This window comes from Malania oleifera, chromosome 7 (genome assembly GCF_029873635.1).
Source record: "Malania oleifera isolate guangnan ecotype guangnan chromosome 7, ASM2987363v1, whole genome shotgun sequence".
Lineage (NCBI taxonomy): Eukaryota > Viridiplantae > Streptophyta > Magnoliopsida > Santalales > Ximeniaceae > Malania > Malania oleifera.
Window position 1 is genome coordinate 82,098,475 of NC_080423.1, and position 21,212 is coordinate 82,119,686.

The 21,212-nt window shown below is 36.7% G+C and overlaps 1 pseudogene; it reads left to right on the forward strand.

Annotated features, from left to right (window-relative positions):
• The first annotated feature begins 7,954 nt into the window (after positions 1 to 7,954).
• Positions 7,955 to 14,178, forward strand: LOC131160910 (uncharacterized; annotated as a pseudogene).
• The last annotated feature ends 7,034 nt before the right edge of the window (positions 14,179 to 21,212 follow it).

The window sequence follows — 21,212 nt, forward strand, 5'->3', positions numbered from 1 at the left end:
TGGATAGTCGATTGGCCTATGAAGTGTTGCAGCGAATAGGATACCCCCTAGGGCTAGCCGTGAAGTGTTGCGGAGAGCATGATGGGTCTGTACCAGGCTGGGTGGGAAATCGTACTTATAAACTTTATGTTTGACTTAGCGTGGTAGGCCAGCCATTACCAAGTCTAGCCTACAGGTCGCCTAACCCGATCATGTGAGGTTATTACATGATGTTATATGATTGTTCATCCAGTTAGGTGGAAAATCTTTTATGTATAGATATATCAGACGATTTATATACACAGAGAAATCTATTATGATAAAATATGTTCATGTAGAAAAGCATGTATGTTTCCAAATATATATATATATATATATATATATATATATGTCTATATGAGTACAGATTTATAAGATTTATGAGTTAAAGTTAATTATTTAAAGGTTATAAGTTATGCTACATCAGAACTCATGTTGCCACACATTGACAATAATCTATTCCGTTTTACTTAGAGGTGTCTCACTCCTATAATCTTTTGACATTTTAGGAAATCTAGGGAGCTGAGCTTAGAGAGCTCTAGGCAGGATTAGTTAGTTAGGTTTGAAGATAGTGCTAGTGAGACACTATTATGTATAAGTAAATGGATATGTTTTGTATTACCTTGGGTTGTAGTACTATTTGGTTTTGGGGAGACATGTGTATATATGATATGATAGTTCTAGAAATTTGGTATTGTATTCGGGGTTTATGTATATGTTTCTGCTGCATGTTCTATTTGAGATATGGACATGTATACCCGGTACCAATTACAGGATTTCGAGTTACTATAGTATGGTGTCAGGGACGTGTAAATAGGATAGCACTCCGGGCCCCACCGGGTTCGGGGTGCTACATTGTTGTGTCACTTTTGACTCATAAGTCGAGATGTGCACTCATGTTGGTCTACATGCCTACTCTTGGACGGTATCGTCTTATACTTGATTAAATTCTTGAGTGATGTCAATCCTTTATTTGTTTGTCTTGATAAATGTATCATGTCATTTCCTTTAACTTCGGCTGATGTGTATAGTTAGTGATGTTGGCCTTACAAGGCTTAACATCTTGTTTTGATGCTAACAAACAAGTGGAACTTAACATATTTGGTTAAGTGATGTCATTTCAGGATTCAATGATGAATGCAAGGTCAAGTGTTCAGAAGGATTCATGAAAGCTTATATTTCAAAGAATGATTATCAATATGAAGCTTAAAGCATGGATTCAAAAATGAATTCAAAGATAAAGCTTGAAGATCATGAGAGCATGAGGATTAAAGAGAACTTGATGAAAGCTCAAAGAAAGATGAAGCAAGTATAAAGACCTCAAGGAATTCAAGAATTGAAAATTCGAAAGAGTTTATAGGAAATTTCATGTAAGTACTTCAAATAATTACAATATGGATGCATGAAGCTCTTAGTTTAATTTTTTGGATTTAGATACCTTTTAACATACTTGGAAAATATTTTATAAGATTAAAAATTATTTAAAAAAGGTTAGAATCATTTTTGGAATGAAAAGCACCAAAAAGAGAATATTCCAATTGCTGTCATTTTTTCTATATCCGCATTGATGTACATTTTTCTCTATCAAAATATCTTTATTTTAAAATATGTTCCACATGAACGTTGTGAGATTTTCTCTTAGCTTTCGTTTGACACCAAGAATGTCAAATTTGAAGTTATGTATAAAAAGTTATGACAAAAAACTTGAAGGGTGCTCGAAGTTGACAGCTTGACAGCCGCATGTCCATGTTCTTATAGAAGCTTGTCTTTGCACTCTCAGGCGCCTGTCGATGTTCCAATAGGTGACTGACACCCTATTGTCCCTTTAAAATAACTAGATAGGCGGCTGACCAAAAGTGACGGTCAACTATCACGTGGTAGATTTTAAATTTTTATAATGAAAAATTTTTTTAAATGAGATTGCTTGGGGCTCAAACTTTGTGAAAACTTGGGGAATACTCCAAGTCACTTGGGGATCAAGTTACATACTTTTTCAAGTCTATAATCAAGCCTCAAGATCATTGAATTAATTACCAAGAATCAAATTTAGCTATCAAACTCTCTCAATTGCTCTCGTCATTAAAAGGCTCTCTTGCTCATATCTTGTGCACGAATTCAACTGAGTATTGCTGACATTCAATCACCAATCTTGTGTTACAAATTCTAAATCTTTCAATAATTGAAAGAATTAATCGGTGATATACTCTCTTGAGATTCAAGTTAAACTCCATATTATTATTTACTTTGAAGTATATTATAGTGCTGAATTGTTGTACTAATCAGCTCTATTTGAGAGCATTCTTTGTACATCTCTTTGATTTGTATCTTATAGATATTGACGATTCAAGGTTATTTGGATTGTTGGCTAAGCATGGGGATATCGTTTAGAGAGGCGGACTCTAGCCTAATTGAATGAGTGACCGAGTGAGGGGATATCACTTGGAGAGGCGGAGTCTAGCCTACTAAAGGAGTATGTAAATGGTGTTGTTCCGCTTGACAAAGGAACTGATTTTAGTGAATCCTTTGGTGGTTTACCAAAGGTGAGGACATAGGCTGGGTATAAACCAAACCTCATAAAAATCCTGGTCTCACTCTCCCTTTCCCTTACTCTTCATTTTCAACACATATAAATTGCGTGGATGATTTAATTTCTTAATCATATATACTATGTATATTTGGAAATCAAGTAAACTTAAAGTCTAATTTTGATTTGGGTTGCGGAAACCAAAAGGGAGTACATTGGTTAAACCATACTTTACGGAAATCATAAGGGAGTACGTTACTTGGTTAACACCCAAAGATAAATTTATTAAGAGTTTATTTCAATTCTGAATTTTGGAAAGAGTGTGAATGTTTTATTGAAAATCACTTTGAGAAAGCTAATTCATTATCAAAAGGATTGCAATTAACCACAGGGCTTGAATCAAACTTTTATATTTTCAGGACTGCAAATAAACAAGAGCTGAAATCTTGTATATTATATATCTTGGTTTGAATATTGTGCTTTGGATAATTGGTTTGGTTGATTGATTGGTTATTTGATTGTTTAAATAGTTGTGTTGTTGATTGTATAAAAGAAACTAAGTTCATGTGTAATTGACAAATTAAACAAACAAATCAAGAATTGGTTAAAAGAAATAAAAGAGGTTAAGAAGTCTTAAAATGAATTAAGAGAAATTTTATAAAATCCAATTCACCCCCCCCCCCTCTTGGGACTACATCTTAGTTTTCAAGTGACATGTTCACTTACATGAAGCTCATGCTATAGGGATGAAGGTAACCCTTAGAGCGTGTGGAATCCATGTTCATCACCTTTATCATTCAAGTCATGATTCCTTGGGGACCATCTTTGTTGGGGTCAAGGGTTAGTATGCCACAATATTTGACCATTAAATGGATCTTTGAGTGTTCCCATAGATGAGGATGAATATAGGTGGATAGAACTTGGAATATTCTTGGTGTCGTATAGGCGTAATTATGTCACATCTAACACAGATTAAGGCGAAGCAAATTTGTGCGGCCTTGAAAATCGGCCTCCTATGTTGCATCTTGTATCAAAGTAGGTCTCCAATTAAGTGTTGAAAATGAATTGATTATAATTCTAATGAGACTATGAGTCATTTTTTCATTCATCGCAAGGTAGCAAGATGCATAAGGAATAATTAATTTTTATATTTTGGTGAGACTTAGGTGGCTCTAGCCACAATTCAGAGTTTTTTTTTAAAGTGAAGTTTTGGGGCTTTGGGAAGAAGAATAGAGAAAGATATTTTGGACTGCACTATTTTTACAATTTTGTGGCCCCTATGGTTGGAAAGGAATGCTCGAGTTTTAAAAAATTGAAAGGCCTCTCCAAGACTACTTTGGGAGAAAATTATTTTTATTTCTTCTTTTTGGGCTCATTCTTTTAGGGTTTTGGGTAGTCTTTTGCTCTCCGATATTCAAAGGGATTGGAAAGCAACTTTGATGTAATTGTCAGCTTTTTTTCTTTCCTTTATTTTTTCTTTTGTGCTTTTAATTGGAGGATTTTTTATTATTTCATTGTATTATGTTATTTTAATAGAATTGTTTTATTATCTAAAAAAAATGGATTGATATTGTTGGCTTTAGGTCTCTAGTTGAAACTTAAGATGCCATTGAACCAGGAAGGGTTAATCCACCCTTGGGTGTGCAATGGTGTTACATTATGGGTCATTTGGTTTAAGTTGGCCTTCGATATACTACTATAAGTAAATTAAGATGCTTGCGATTACTCGATACCCAAGGCACGGGGAATAAGTGTTTGTGAACTAAGATGATTGAGAATGTGTCTTTGAGGAAGGGCCACATTATGGGATTTTTCCTATTTTGGTTGGCCTTGGAGCTCAAATAGTGACCCACAAAGGTTTTTTCCATGCCCTCGTTCCATAGTTAGGTGTGAAATTCTTATGTCTATGGAAATAGACAACAGCGGAGTTTTTCCCAAGGCATCTTCAATGAACATACAAAATTTGTATTCCATACACAAAGGTGACATTCTAAGATCAATGATAGGAAAAAAATGGTGAAGGCCTTTGTGTTTTCCTTGAGTCACATGAGTGCGGATCATAGGTGGTCGTTGTGGTGAAGGAAATCCTGCGGGTGTGAATTCAATGGAACAACAAACGTTGCTTGAAAGACTTTGCTGGAGTCCTAAGAGGATCCTATAACTTAAGTTTTGGTGGAAATGCAGTAGTGACGGTAACACCTGGTACTAATAGTTGAGCACTCATATGCTTATGACCTCAGGGCCTTATGTTTACCCTTGCCAAAGGGCATGAGGTTTGCTTGTCGTAGGGCATTTTTCCAGAGGGCACATTCGTCCTCTTGGTTGGAAGGACCTTTTGTATTTTTTTGCGTAGGTAACTCCCAGTCTAACTTGGCTAGACAGCGGATCTTTTAAAGTTGTGGGACAGTATGAGTGTGAGATTGGAAAGCCAGAGGAGCAATGAAATCATAAAGCCATACTGGATTGGGTTTTGAGCTGGAACATTAGAGGACAATTAAATGCATGATTTGATAGCAAATGCTGGTGTTTAAAGTGCGAATTGGAGGTGTGATTAGAAGCAGAGCAAGTATGTGGTGAGGAATTGGGGATTGTGAACTCTTTTTTAAGATTGGTTGTTGGAATACGTCTTGATGTCATACCAGGAGTGGGAGTACTATTTACCAAAGAAGAAGTGTGGTAAGAAAATAGACGGACCTTCTATATGAGAGTCCTTCAGGGAAGAGGGACACTCTGAATGTGGTTTTGTGTAGATGATGTTAAGGATTTATACTGAAAGACATGCTTTATGTAATCGATTATAATATTTATCAATAACTTCAGTTATTCCATTTTAATGAGAATTTTTGTGAGTAATGTTTGCCTGACATTATTTATTTAATGATTATGCACATGTGTCTTTTATTCTATATAGTAAGTGATCTAGTGTGTAGAGTACGACTTATACACAGAAGATTAGACCATCAATTCTTATAGAATATAAGTTTATTGTTTATAGTCTTAAATGAAATTGGACACACCTTTGGTGGGACCGTAGCACAAGGTTTTAATAGGTCTGTCTTGACTATTGGGAATGGTACAATTCTAACTCCTTATACTGGTACACTTTGTGTGTATTGAACATGACCGTCTTGCGGTAATTATTTTTATACTAATTATATAAAACAATTAATACCTCGTGGTTATTATGAGTGCTTATACTCTTAATCTTGATATGATTATTGGACACGTGCATATAGTGCTTATTATTTTGATTCATAGAAGAGTGAGATTCTTTATGGGTCAAAATACTCAATGAGTTAGGTGATGACAGTATGTGTATGGTCAACATTAATTATTGATGGAATCTACGTTCTCGTATTGGGATTAATGATACCCCCTTGAGGAAGCTTTTAAGTTTTGATTATGTCAAACCCCATAAGTGCATTTTGAATCCGGCACATCAAATAAGTTAAGTGGAAGGTCTTGGGTAATTAATATATCGATTAATTAAATTGTCAGTAATTTAATTTAATAGAAGGGTATCTGTAATCTTTATATGGGGAGATAAATAAACATTTAATAATAGGAGTTCGAAATTTAATTTCAAATTTGACAGGGAATGCAATTATAATTTTTTAGTGGTATTAATTATAATTAACGTAATTAAGGATGAATTCGGGTCGGATTAGAAATTCTTAATTACGTGGGAAGCCCTAGTCATATTTGCCCAGAGGTCTTTACTGTAACCTATATACACATGTGCTCCATTCAGCAGCTTAAAGATACGAACAGACTTTCACAGAGGCAGACGTTTTCGTGAGAGAAGAAAACCCACTTACGAGCCCACTCTCTCAGGAGTAAGGCGTGTTCAAGTAATACAGTAGAAGATTTTTGGTCGTCTTCAAGAGCTCATTTTCATACTTGCAGATTCGGGATCAAACCAAACAAATCTTGCGGGTATAATCCTAATCACGTAATTAGGGATTGCATGATCTAATTTTGTTTTTTTTTTGTTATCCATATGCACTACAACCAGATCTTAGGACTATTCCACAAGTCCCTTCAATTGGTATCAGAGCCTCAGTTGATACTGTATATAGAATAATACTATGTTCTTTGAAAATCGAATCAATGCATGCTTAGGGTAGAACGTGTGTATGCACTAACACTTATTTTGTAGTGTTCTGTCCGACAATTATGGTCACATGAATATATGTTTTGTGATTACGATTGTTTATTACAAGATTCGTAGCATGTGAACTCTGGTTATGGAGGCATAGGATTTTGTAATATGATGCACCTTCATCCGAAAAAGAGGCACAGTTGTGGCGTGTGCATAGCAATGGTGAAAAATAGGAAAAACCCCTAGAATAGCGATGCAGTTTTTCGTTCCTTTTTTGAATTTGAATTTGAATTTAAATTTAAATTTAAATTTGTTTTTGAATTTGAATTTGAATTTAAATTTACCTGGACCCCTATGACCTGACTGGGTAGGTTGAACCTCGCCAGGCGCACTGCCCTTGGGGCCCCGGCGAACCCTAGCACTGCGTAATGGCAAATAAAGATTCACGGTGTTATAATGCAAACTGCTTGACCATAATAGCCAGATACTTATTATATCATATTTCTTATTTATATATGTTTCTTGGCGTGTGTGTTGTTCTTGCGTTATGTCATTGACATGTAAAATTTAAAATTTCAATGTTAGTTTATGCATGTGCAACTACAGAATAAAATTAATTTCCAAGTTATAATATAATTTTTTTTATAAAAAAAAAATTGTATTATATTAAGGGAATTTGGAATTTTATTTGTTGCATGTAATTTAGTTACTGATATTGGAATATTAAATTTATTTGAACATGTGTTTATATCCATCATGAATTAAATAACTAAGTGGGTGAGAAAATTTATTACATATAAATCACATAATCTCCATTACTAATTTATAGGTGAAGTAATTAATTTTATGTCATGATATTAGTATCTTCCTCCCCATCGAATGGAATTAATTACAGACTCACCAAGTATAAACTCTAGTAATTGTCAGTATTTGGTTACCTCTCCATCTGGGAATTCACTACGGGACAATAGATCTAATATTATGTGATGGTATACACTTAGCTATGAATAATAGTATCCTCACCATCTGAGTCACTGCTATAGTTTATAGGACCAAAACTAAGTCAGCAGCTCAATTTTACTTGACATAATTACTTGCCTAGATAGTAAAATTAATAGGTCCTCACCTGTCTACACAAATGTTGAATAGTAGACAACCTCCCATCGAGGTATACTACTCACGGTGTGTTAGGTTGCTGACAGATTCTTTAAAAGAGAATATTGGTAGAAGGAACCATATTCTTTTAATTAAATTAAAAGTTTATTATTGCTCATCATATTTTGTTATAATAGGTGATTCTCAAGATTAAAATGACTTTCAATCTCTTGGTTGTTATTCTCAAAGAAAACAAACTGGTTGGACCTAATTATGTTGACTAGAAAAGGAACTTGGATATTGTACTGATTGCAGAGGAGTAAAAGTATGTGCTCGTAGAAGTATGTCCACAGAAATCCGATGAAGGGGCAACCGATGAGGAAACTCAAGCTTACCGAAAGTGGATTAAGGCTTATGAGATGGCGCGATGTTACATTTTGGCATCTATATCGAATGTTCTGCAACATCAACATCAATCCATGCCTTCTACATATGATATAATGCAGAACCTCAAAGAAATGTTTGGAGATCAAAATCGTGCTACTAGGCAGACTACTATGAAGGAACTTATGAATACTACTATGGCAGAAGGGACCCCAGTAAAGGATCATGTTCTGAAGATAATTGGTCTTCTCAATGAGTTAGAGATCCTTGGAGCTGAAATCGATGGGGAAACCCAGGTGGATATCGCTCTCCAGTCACTGCCTAACTCTTTCAAGCAGTTTTGCTTGAATTACAACATGAATAAGCTCTCTTACTCGTTGGCAGAACTACTTAAAGAGCTTCAAGTAGCTGAGGGCCTCATCAGGAAGCCAACTATTGCTTTTGTGTTTGAGAAAGGTTCTTCTTCTAGGCCGGCCGAAATAAGAAGAAAAAGGTTCAAAAACCACAGGGAGCTCCTCTAGTAGTGTGTGGGCTGCAGGATGGAGTGAAAAAGCCTAAGGGCAAGTGTTTTCACTACAAGTAGCCAGGGCACTGGAAATCACAATGTCCAGTTTATCTCACCAAAAAGAACAACAAAGGTATATCTCATTCACTAGTAGTTGAAACATGTTTAGCGGTGATATCTACCAGTACTTGGTGTGTAGATACAAGAGCCACTAATCATTTCTGCAATTCTTTGCAGGGGTTCTAGCAAACCTGCCAACTAAGTGATAAGGAGATTTACGTATTTCAGGGAAATGGCACAAGAGTGTCAATAGTTGCAGTAGGAGATATTCACATTTCTTTTGGTAGAGATAAGATTTTAATATTGAAAGACTTTCTTTATGTACCTTCCATTAAAAGGAATTTGATCTTAGTTTCCAAGTTGATTGATCACGGATATTCCATTTATTTTAATAACTCAATTATTATTAAGTTAACTAAACATTTTATATGTTCTAGTACATTTGTAGATGGTCTTTATATTATTAATCATGTTTCTCATACAGTCAACTAAATGAATTGAACAACACTAATAAACTATCATGTAAGAGAAAGAAATCTTCTGAATTGAATCAAACTTATCTTTGGCACTTACGCATAGGTCATATTAATCTAATACAAATTTCAAGGCTAGTTCAGAATGGACCATTAGGTTCATTAGAAGTGGAGGCACTACCAGTCTGTGAATCTTGCTTAGAAGATAAGATGACCAAGCGGCCCTTTTCGGCCAAGGGCTATAGAGCAAAAGAGGCATTAGAACTGGTTCATTCTGATTTGTGTGGTCCTATGAATATCCAGGCTAGAGGTGGCTTTGAGTATTTCGTTACTTTCATTGATGATTACTCAAGGTATGGGTATATTTATTTGATGCATCGTAAGTTTGAATGCTTTGACAAATTCAAGGTATTTAAGGCAGAAACGGAGAAACACCAGGATAAATGTATCAAGACACTACGATCTGATCGTGGTGGTGAGTACCTTTTAGGAGAATTTGTGGATTACTTATCAGAGGAGGGAATTGAATCCCAGTTGTATGCACATGGTATGCCACAACAAAATGGTGTAGCATAAAGAGGGAATAAGACTCTTATGGACATGGTCAAATCTATGATGAGTTATTCAAATTTTCCTAATTCGTTTTGGGGCGCACATTAGAAACAACAGCCTATATTCTGAACTTAATCCCATTTAAGTCAGTACCTACTAAACCCATAGAATTGTGGACTAAATGCAAACCTAGTCTGCGGCATGTTTGGATATGGGGCAGTCCAGCACACGTGCTAAAAGGGAAAACAGATAAGTTGGAATTAAGGACAGATGTCTGTTTGTTTGTTGGATACGTTAGAGGAACGAAAGTTGGTTTATTTTATTGTCTAAAGGATCAGAAGGTCATTGTTAGCACTAATGCTTGATTCTTAGAAGAGGACTATGTAATGAACCACAAACCTAGAAGTAGGACTGTTCTAAAAGAGTTGAGAGAAGATATACCAGCTATACCAATAGTACAAGAAGAACCACTACAAGACAGAGTTATTGACATCTCATTGCCTCGTCGTAGTGGGAGGAATGTTGTAACTCAAGTTGAGTCTAACCCATCACGTGCAGCTACCATCAATACTATTGACTTTTTGAGTCCAAACCCTAGTTTTGATAATGACAAATTGCAAGTTACTTATGTGTGTATTCAGGGCTTGAGCAGGCTTAATATTTTAGCGCACACATAAGGAAGAGATGGAAGTTAGGAGGAACATAAAGACCATATCATCCAGCGTATTCCATGACAAATCAAAGGAGTAAAATAAGAAGGAGAAGACATTTGTTCTATATTGTAAATGCATTTTGTTTTATATTTTGGGTCTATAATATTATGGACTGTAATAATTGCATTGCATGCATGATGGGATAAAAAGCTCAATATTGACCATAGACTGACCGTAGGGAACCAAACCAAACTTTGGTCGACCGGAACGTTGGATTTTTAGGGTCAAATTGAAGGCAAAAATTGTACCTCTGAGTTGCCCCGGTCAACCAAACCTTTTTGGTAAAGACCAGCTTGGTCGACCGAATGCCTTGATGGCTGAAAAGTCAAAAGTTGACTAAGTCTCAATCGATCGAATCCTTGGCAGTGTAAAAGCCTTGGTCAACCGAACCGGTCAAAAGTTAACATGTTAACTTCACACAGTCAACCATTATAAATTGAACGTATCATCCATGGTCAACCGAATCAGAATGTGTTTGATCCCCAACTATTCGGTCAACCGTTTGTGCAGTTCAAATTGGTCACGGTCGATCGAGCCATATGAGCAGTCAACCGAACCTTAGCCATGGTCGACCGAACCTACAAAGGGTTCAAAATCACCTTGAAATGGTCAACCATTTTCGTAGTTTAAAATTGCTACGGTTGACCAAACTTAGCAATATGGTCGATTGAACCTTGAATATGGTCGACTGAACCTCTCGGGTTGGCAAAATTTTTATCTCAGTAAAACAGGGTTAATTTTTGTTAAACATAATTAAATTTTTTTCAAAATACCCTTGATGTCCCCAACGGTTATATTTTTTGCAAAAACTATATATACCTCCTCATTTGCTAAAATTAACAAGAGATTAGCAAATCAATTAGCCAATTTTTCTCTGAAAATTTTATTGGGCTAAATCTTTCATACTCCCACCTTATACAAGCATATTGCTAAAATCTCTTTCTCATACTCATTCAATTAGATATTTTCGAGAGAGATCATTTTTGTTCTTCACATACTTTTTGCTAACTATACTCTCTCTCATACTTGCATTTGTTGATTGTTGATTTTGGAGAGTAACTTAAAGTTTTTCTCATTGTATTTTACTTACAAATATTGGATTGGGAAAAAATCTTCATTTTCTTAAGAACTTGCATCCTTATTACAAGTATTATAAGCTTGCTTTGTGTTTTGATAAAAATATTTTCAGCAAGCTTAAACTCTAATATCTATTGTGCTTGATATTTGAAAAATACTATTGTGATATTTGCTTAGGGTTGTAGAGGCTTTTTGACTATTCATATTGTGAATATATTTGCTTAGATCAAAGGTCTCACTTACTCACACATATACATATAGATACACATATTGTTGTGAGTTGATTTACTGATTAAACCAAATCTCACGTGAGCTTAATATCCCATCGTACGTGAGTGTGTTGAGCATATTGTTGTACATCATTTACTTAGTTTAGAAGCACATATGTTTGTATATAAAAATTATTGATTATCTATTGTATTCTCGACAGGTTGTTGGAAGAGGGAGACTAGCCCTAAGAATAGTCTCGAATTGCTCTGACTTGGTTCGGAAAGCACCACACTGGTTCAGACCCGGTTAGGAGAACTAGGTACACCATCCTGGTAAGGTGTTGTAAACGGTGTTGCTCCACCTGTGAATTCAACAACTAGTGGAATCCTCTTACTTGTGAGCTTGAGGCAGAGACGTAGGCAGTATTGGCCAAACCCCGATAACATATTTTGTGTCAGCTCTCTGTTTAATTTCCACACTTTCAATTCCGCACATGTATGCTTGAACTATTGTGAATGTTTTAATTGATTTAAATATTTGAATACATACTTATTTGGGGGAATACTGAGCTTGTTATATTTGTCTTGATCATTTGCTCAGTTTTATATTAGTGGGTAATTGGCATTTGCTTAGAAAGACCCTAGGTTGTATAATACTAATTAAGAATTTAACCTAGATAGAAAGTTTTAAATACCCAATTCACCCCCCTCTTGGGAATACACCAATTCCAACAAATATGTCGATTGTACAATCAGGGCAGAATGATAGTGCACAAGGATCAGGATCAACACAGCAAAATGTGCCTCGTCGTAGTGGGAGGGTTGTACACCAGCCTGATTGGTATATGTTTTTGGGAGAGTTTTATGACAGGATCCTTAATGAACTAGATACCAAACTCGGCAACTACTGTGAAGCACTTCAAGATAAAGATGCAGAACTCTGGCAAAAGGCTATGAAATCATAGATGGAGTCCATATACTCTAACCAAGTATGTGATCTTGTAAAGCCACCCAAAGGGATAAAACCCATCGAATGCATATGGATCTATAAGAAGAAGAGAGGAGCCGACAGGAGGGTTGAAACCTTCAAGGCTAGGCTTGTTGCGAAAGGGTTTACTCAAAAAAAGGGAATCAACTATGAAAAAACTTTATCGCCAATAGTCATGCTAAAGTCTATCCAGATTCTCTTATCCATTGCAGCTTATTTTGATTATGAAATTTGGCAAATGGATGTCAAGATAATTTTCCTTAATGGAAGTCTTGATGAGTGCATCTATATGGTGCAACCAGATGGTTTTGCAACAGTAGGCCAACAACACATGTTGTGCAAGCTTAAGAAGTCCATTTATGGACTTAAGCAGACATCTAGGTCTTGGAACATCCGTTTTGATCGAGCCATTAAATCTTATAGTTTTGATCAATGCCATGATGAGTCATGTGTATACAAAAAAATATAATGGAAACGTGGTGGTATTCTTGATGCCATATGTGGATGATATCTTACTCATCGGAAACGATGTGGGGGTATTATCTTTGGTTAATGTATGGTTATCCAGACAGCTCGACATGAAGGACTTGGCAAAAGCCGGTCACATCCTTGGGATCAAGCTTTTGCGAGATCACAAGCAAAGGATGTTGGACTTATCATAAGCTACTTATGTCAATATGATTCTTGCCCATTTTAGCATGCAAGATTCCAAGAAAGGGTTATTCCCTTTCAGACATGAAATCTCTCTATCCAAGGATCAGTGTCCTAAAACATCGATTAAGATAGAGAACATGAAGGCAGTTCCTTATGCATCAACAATAGGAAGCCTCATGTATGCTATGCTTTGCACTAAACCTGACATCTGTTTTTTCATAGGCATGGTCAGCAGATATCATTCTAACCCAGGGCGGGAACACTGGACTGCGGTAAAACATATAATCAAGTACCTGAAAAGGACTCAGGATTATATGTTGGTTTATTAGGAAAATAGTCTAGTACTCATTAGGTACATAGACTCAAATTCTCAGTCAGATAAGAATTCCAGAAAATCAACATAGGGAAATGTGTTTACCCTAGGAGGTGGAACCATTAGTTGGAGGAGTATCAAGCAATCATGTGTTGTTGATTCCACTATGGAGGCCAAATATTTGGCAGCCTCTGAGGCAACCAAGGAAGTTGTTTGGCTCAGGAACTTTCTATTGGATCTAGGAGGGGTGCCTTCAGTACAATTGTCTATTACACTTTACTGTGATAATAGTGGGGCGGTTTCTAACTCAAAGGAACCCAAGAGCCACAAAAGGGCAAAACACATTGAGCGCAAGTATCACCTGATACGAGATATCGTGCAGAGAGGTGATGTAATAGTGATCGAGATTGCATTGGCAAGCAACCTAACAGACTTGTTTACAAAGAGCTTACCAGCTAGGACTTTTGATAGTCTTGTAGAGGGAATGGGAGTGAGATGTACGGCAGCATGACTTTAAGTCTAAGTGGGACATTGTTAGGGATTTATACTGAAAGACATGCTTTATGTAATCGATTTTAGTATTTATTAATAACTTCAATTATTCCATTTTAATGAGAATCTTTATGAGCAATGTTTGCCTGACATTATTTATTTAATGATTATGCATATGTGTCTTTCATTCTATATAGTAGGCGATCTAGTATGTAGAGTATGACTTATACACAGAAAATTAGATCATCAGTTCTTATAGAATATAAGTTTATTGTTCACAGTCTTAAATAAAATTGGACATACCATTGGTAGGACTATAGCACAAGGTTTTAATAGGTCTGTCTTAACTATTGGGAATGGTATAGTTCCAACTCCTTGTGTTGGTACACTTTGTGTGTATTGAACACGATCGTCTTGGGGTAATTGTTTTTATACTGATTATATAAAACAATTAATAACTCATGGTTATTATGAGTGCTTATGCTCTTAATCCTGATATGACTATTGAACACGTGCATATAATGTTTATTATTTTGATTCATAGAAGAGTGAGATTCTTTATAAGTCAAAATACTCAGTGAGTTGAGTGATGACATTATGTGTACGGTGAACACTAATTATTGATGGAATCCACGTCCCGATATCGAGATTGATGATACCCCCTTAAGGAAACTTTAAAGTTTTGATTATGTCAAACCCTACAGGTGGATTTTGAATCCGGCACATCAAATAAATTAAGTGGAAGGTCTCAAGGAATTAATATGTCAATTAATTAAATTGTCAGTAATTTAATTTAATAGACGGGTATCTGTAATCTTTACGTGGGGAGATAAATAAGCATTTAATAATAGGAGCTCAAAATTTAATTTCGAATATGACAGGGAGTGCAATTATAATTCTTTAGTGGTATTAATTATAATTAACGTAATTAAGGATAAATTCGGGTCGAATTAAAAATTCTTAATTACGTGGGAAGCCCTAGTCATATTTGCCCAGAGGTCCCAATTGTAGCCTATATATACACGCACTCCATTCAACAGTTTAAAGAGACGAGCAAACTCTCACAGAGGCAGACATTTTTGTGAGAAAAGAAAACTCTAGCAGCCACTTACGAGCCCACTCTCTCAGGAGCAAGGCGTGTTCAAGGAATACAGTAGAAAATTTATGGTTATCTTCAAGAGCTCGTTTACATACTTACATATTCGGGATCAAACTAGACAGATCTCGCAGGTATAATCCTAATGACGTAATTAGGGATTGCATGATCTGATTATTTTTTTTGTTATCTATATGCACTACAACCGAATCTTAGCGCTATTTCGCAAGTCCCTTCACATTTAAAGAATTAGCAGCAACCTCCAAATGATGGTATTTAGTAAGAGTGTTAAAGGTGGATAGTGAGAAGGGAATCACAACTAGGTTGGCATTTTGTGAATGAAGTTTAATTGACTTCATGGTTTCCGATCGACATTAGGAAGGTGTTGGCATGGTGGACCAAAAGATTGATCTTCTACTTAACTTGTGCGGGATTTTTAAGGCATTGAGGTATAAGGATGAAAGGTATAGATCCATATTAAGGATTTGATGAGGTAGAGATGTGTTAGATGAGTAGTTTCTATCTTCGCAACTTGTGGTATTAAGGATTGTTGATGGCGAATAAGTCAAGTCAACATTCTTGGATGTTGCAACTTCATTGAGGAATTGGAAATTAGAGCATTGTTCTTAGAAGAAGTTGAATGTCAATTTGAGTCTTATTTTGAATATGACTTTGTGACTTCCATGAGGATCTTACAATGAGATTGTGTACACTTCAAAAATAGTGTTGAGGTTGTGTGATGTGGACCAGATGTGTTTGAAGAGCCTTGTTGTTCCAAGTTCCTTTTTTTTTTTTTTTGGCTTTTGTGTTTTTGTTAGGTTTAGCATAAGAATGATGTATATTTTAATCAACGATGATGTTAATAAGATAGAGTGGGGAGAGAGGTCAAGGTCATACATTTTTTGTATCCATGAAACATGCAAGATGGCTAGCTGGGCAATTTTGGAAGGGTATGGTGATCATGCCAAATGAGTTGTGGAACAATTTATGATAAACTTGGATTCAATTATAGAAATGTTATGGTACATACTTTAGATCCGAATAACTATCAAGTTGGAATTCTTAGACTAGTAATGTATGATAATTTGACCCACTAATGGTTACTAATGTGCAAACAAGAATGTAACATAAATATATTAACTTTGTGAACCACTAGGTGAACATCCTAACACCCCAATATCGTTTTAGGCACTAAGTCAACAACCCGAGGAGTGCTTGAGCATATGCTCTTGACATCCTCAAAAGGTGTCTTAAGCTTTCACATGAGATTGGAGCCCCATGGATGAATCATTGGAGAATGAGGGCACGTTTCGATTTCATTTCAAAGGTTGAGGCAAGCACCCTGCTGGCACATGGATTTACTCTTAGGTAGTATCATCTTAGACTTGATTGGAAATGATGTTGGACTTTTGTGTGCCTATCTCGAGTTGCATGTGGCATCACTTCCTTTAGTTTTGTATTATAGGTGGTTAACAACAAGTTTATTTACATGAGGATTGTGATGTGGAAATCAGAGTAACTCTCAATGCTTATGGAATGTGAGTTCAATACTCCTACTATTCGAGTTATGGTTCTTCAACAACCATATTTGTTGGGTAAAAGGCTAGTATGCCATGATATTTGATCACTAAATGGATCCTTGACCATTTGCATAGTTGAAGATGAGTATGGCTTAACAAGGCTTGGTGTATTATTGACCCCACATACATATGACTTCATCACATCTAAAGCAGACCACGGCGAAAGTGATTGTTTTGGCCTTGGAAATCTACTGTCCCATGATATGTAGCTGTGAGTTGTCCTTTATTATTTTTATTGATTGAGGTATGCATTCACCACCATTGCAAAAAAGCAAAAACAAAAGAAATATATTTTTTTAATAGGATAGACATACATCCACCAAGAATACCATGTTTGGTGAATTAATTTATTAAACAAATACAACTTGTGAAAAATAAAAAATTTTGGACGGTCCTACACTATTACATTAAGAATATTAGTCACTATCTTAGATTTTTCTTGTTTTGTGCATATATACTGTTGCTGCCAAGAATCGTATGATTTTTGTTCAACTGTCTTTCGACCGTGACCACCTGAAAGGAATCAAATAAAAATAACTTGGAGGACCCGGGGTATGCTCTAGGAGATCACTTTGATGCCTAAGTTAGGAGATGAGAGGTTTAGATTGCAATAGTAAGTGAAAAGTGAGTGAAAATGAGATGCTTGCCTCCTCTTGGGATCCCCTTTTTATGGTGGTGAAGGTAGACCCTCTTTTAGCTTGGCAATTATCAGTGCATCATTATGCTTAGGGGGGTTATGGGTAAGTTAAAGGTAATTATGCAGGATATCAATAGTGGCTCTTGTAACCATACTGGGGATTATAGATAACCTAAGGGCGGTTATGTGAGGCATCAAATGGTGGTCTTATAATTGTTTGACCCTATGAGTGTGCCTATCAATTTTGAGTGTATCAGTTGCCCCTCCCCACCCCCCCTCCTACACTATCAAATTTTTGAAATAGGTTTATTTTATTTGAGAGTGTTTCGAGCTAGTTATTAGGCGACCAGCTCAATTTGGGTGTTCTTTATTGAGCTAGTTACGGTACGAGTTGGCTATATCCAAGCCAGTTGCTTTCTTTTTCGGCTCAATTCGAGCCGACTAATCTAGTGTTCAGATCACTCCGAGTCGATTGCCTTAGTGATTGACTTAATCCGAATCGTGTGTTTCATTGTTTGACTCAATTTGAGCCGATGCCTTCACCATTCAGCTAAAATGGTTACTTCAGCATACAGCTCAATCCGAGTCAATTCCTTCACTAATCGGCTTGATCCGAGCTTGTTGCTTTACTTTTTGGCTTAATTCGAGCCGACACTTGCACTCTTCGATTGAATTCTCAACCGATACGTTCACTATTCGGCTTAATCTGGGCCGATTACTGCATTTTTTTGCTCAATTTAAGCCAATTGCTTCACCCTTGCTCATCAATTCGGGAACATCTTTGGGGCCTCATGAGTGGGGCTCATCAGATGGGTCATTGTTGGTGAGCCATGCTCACTCCTTCCTTGCCTCATGAGTTGTGCTTATCAATTGGGCATATTTTTGGGGCCTCACGAGTTAGATGGGCCATTGCGGGTGAGTCGTGCTCACTCCTTGCCTGCCTCATGAGATGTGCTTATTAATTGGGTAGGTCTACAAGACCTCATGAGCGGTGCTCATCAAATGGGTCGTTGCTGGTGAGTCATGCTCACTCCTTTGTTGCCTCATGAGTTGTGCTCATCAAATGGGCAGGTCTCCAAGGCCTGATGAGTGGTGCTTATAAGATGAGACATTGTTGATCTAGGCATGTTGATCCGCGTTAATGGGATTCACATCATTGGGGTTCGCGCCACTAGGGTTCGCGCCACTAGGGTTCGCGCACCGTAAGTCTATAAGTTGCTTCCTTCCCCTCCTTAGCCACTTCATCTAGGTCCCTCACACTCTTCCTTTTCAAATCGGTTCGATTTCTTCTTATGGTCATGACCTCTTCTAGATAGATGTATTTCTGGGCTCGTGTGACTAGCTGCACCATATTGGTTGGTGGTTTTTTCCCCCCAGAGAGTTTAAAAAGTTCCCTAGTTGAAGAGCTATTGTCAGAGCTACTACCGATACCCCATGATCTAGGTTTCGAGTCTCTAAAGTGGCGTTCACAAAGCAGTGCATGAACTCCTTAAGTGTATCATTTCCCCCTTGGACAATACTCATCAGATGAGCTGAAGTTTTTGCCTTTTTCTGACTGCTCACAAAATGCTTGACAAACTACTGCTCCATTTCAGAATAGGATCTAATAAATTTAGGCTTTAGGGTTTGATACCATGCCCTGACATTCCCCTTTGGGGTGGCTGCAAATGCTCGGCACATGATTGCATAGGGCGCACCTTGCAATCGCATCAGCTCCCTAAAGGTGTTCAGGTGGTCCAAAGGATCGGTCAAGCCATCATACCCTTCAATACTTGGCATGTTGAAATTACTTGGAAAAGAGATCTCCGTTACCTCTTTGGTAAAAGGAGGGTTCGAAGATTTGTTTGATGACTCCCCCATGTAGGGGTAGTTGCGTACTTCCTTCACCAGCTTTTCCAATTAGTCAATTTTTTTGAACTTTTCCTCCATGTCGCAGGATCGTTGTTCATAGATGCCCACACTATTTGCATCCTCTACCTTTTTTTACTAGATCTGAGGCCTTCACAACAACTTCTTGTGGGGCAGCTGCCTACCCATCAAACACTGCTTCTATTCGATTAGCCTTCGGACCATGCTCCCCATGATCCTTTTTTTGATGCAAGATCATAGTGAACATGTCTTCTACCCCTTTTTTGGAAGGCTAGAAAGTCACTTAGTGGCACACTTGCGTTATCTATTGGAGTGGAATAAATTGACTAGGGTGATTGGTTTCCCTCAGTGGGTTCTAACTTGGAGTTATGCGATGTGGTCATAGTCAAGGATAGAAAACCTCCCAATGGTTCCCACTAATGGCGCTAACTGATGCTGCCAAGAATCGTATGGCTTTTGCTAAACCATCCTTCCATCCCAACCATCTGAAAGAAGTTAAACAAGAATGACCTGGAGGATCCACGATAAACTTTGGGAGATCACTCTGATGCCTAAGTTAGTGAACGGAAGGTTCAGATTGCAATTGTAAGTGAAGAGTGAGCGAGAATGAGATGCTTACCTCCTCCTGGGATCCCTTTTTTAAAGTGGTGGAGGCAGGCCCTTCTTTAGCTTGGCATTTATGAGTGTGCATGTCATTATGTTTAATGGGGTTATGAGTAACTCAAAGGCAGTTATGCAGGATATCAATAGTGGCTCTTCTAACCATATCGGGGGTTATAAATAACCTAAGGGCGATTATGTAAGGCATCAAATGGTGGTCTTATAACTGTTTGACCCTATGAGTGTGCCTATCAATTTTGGGTGTATTAGATACAAAAACCTTATTTTTCAATTAAGACACAAAAAGTAATTTAAAAAAAAATAAAAATCCAAATATCCACTTGTTGAAGTAGAAATGATTGGAAAAAATCACCATTCATAACAATTTAATGGTCAAGAACCACACATAAAATCACCATTCATAACAATGTAATGGTCAAAAACCACACATTGCTGACTCTCAAACACTTGAAAAAAAAAAATGCACAAACACGCACACACAAACACACACATCACTTGCTACAATGCTACAATACTGCTCATTTCCAAGCAATTAGGATTGAGGACCAACATATGGGTCCATTCATCATATTGCATTTGATTTGATTGTTTCATAGAAGTCATGATTTCAATATTAACTTAATACAAGATAGATCAAGATATGGTGTGTAGGGTGTTGACTTTTTGAGTCCGATCACTATTTTGATTATGACAAACCACAACATCTCATGTATGCGTTTAGTCTTTGAATAAATTTATAATGCAGAAGGCACAAATGAGAACTGCAATATGGAAGCCTTGAATGCACACCGATGATCATATTCCAAGGCGTATTCCATGGAGAATCAGATGAGCAAAAGACTTGAAGACTTTATTTATTATTTTCTAAGTTGTAATAGTAATTTAGGGTTGTATGTGCATGCATATCATATGAATTAAATTGAAGCTCAAAATGACCATAAATTGACCTTAAGAACCTCCAAGAAACATGAAAAATCTTTTATTTAAAATGCTAGACTTACCAAATGTTTTTTAAGGGGTTTTTGAACTTAAATGAAGGCAAAACTATATTTTTTCAAATGCCCCGGTCGATTGGACAGTAGAAATGAGTAATTTTCTCAACCAATCCGTTGTCATCTTAAAAAGTGTTCAACATGAAAGTTGTGAGATTTTCTTTTAACTTTCTGTTGATACAAAGAACATCCAATTTGGAGTTCTATAGAAAAAGTTATGGCAAAAATACCACAAGGTATCTGCAGTAGAAAATTCTT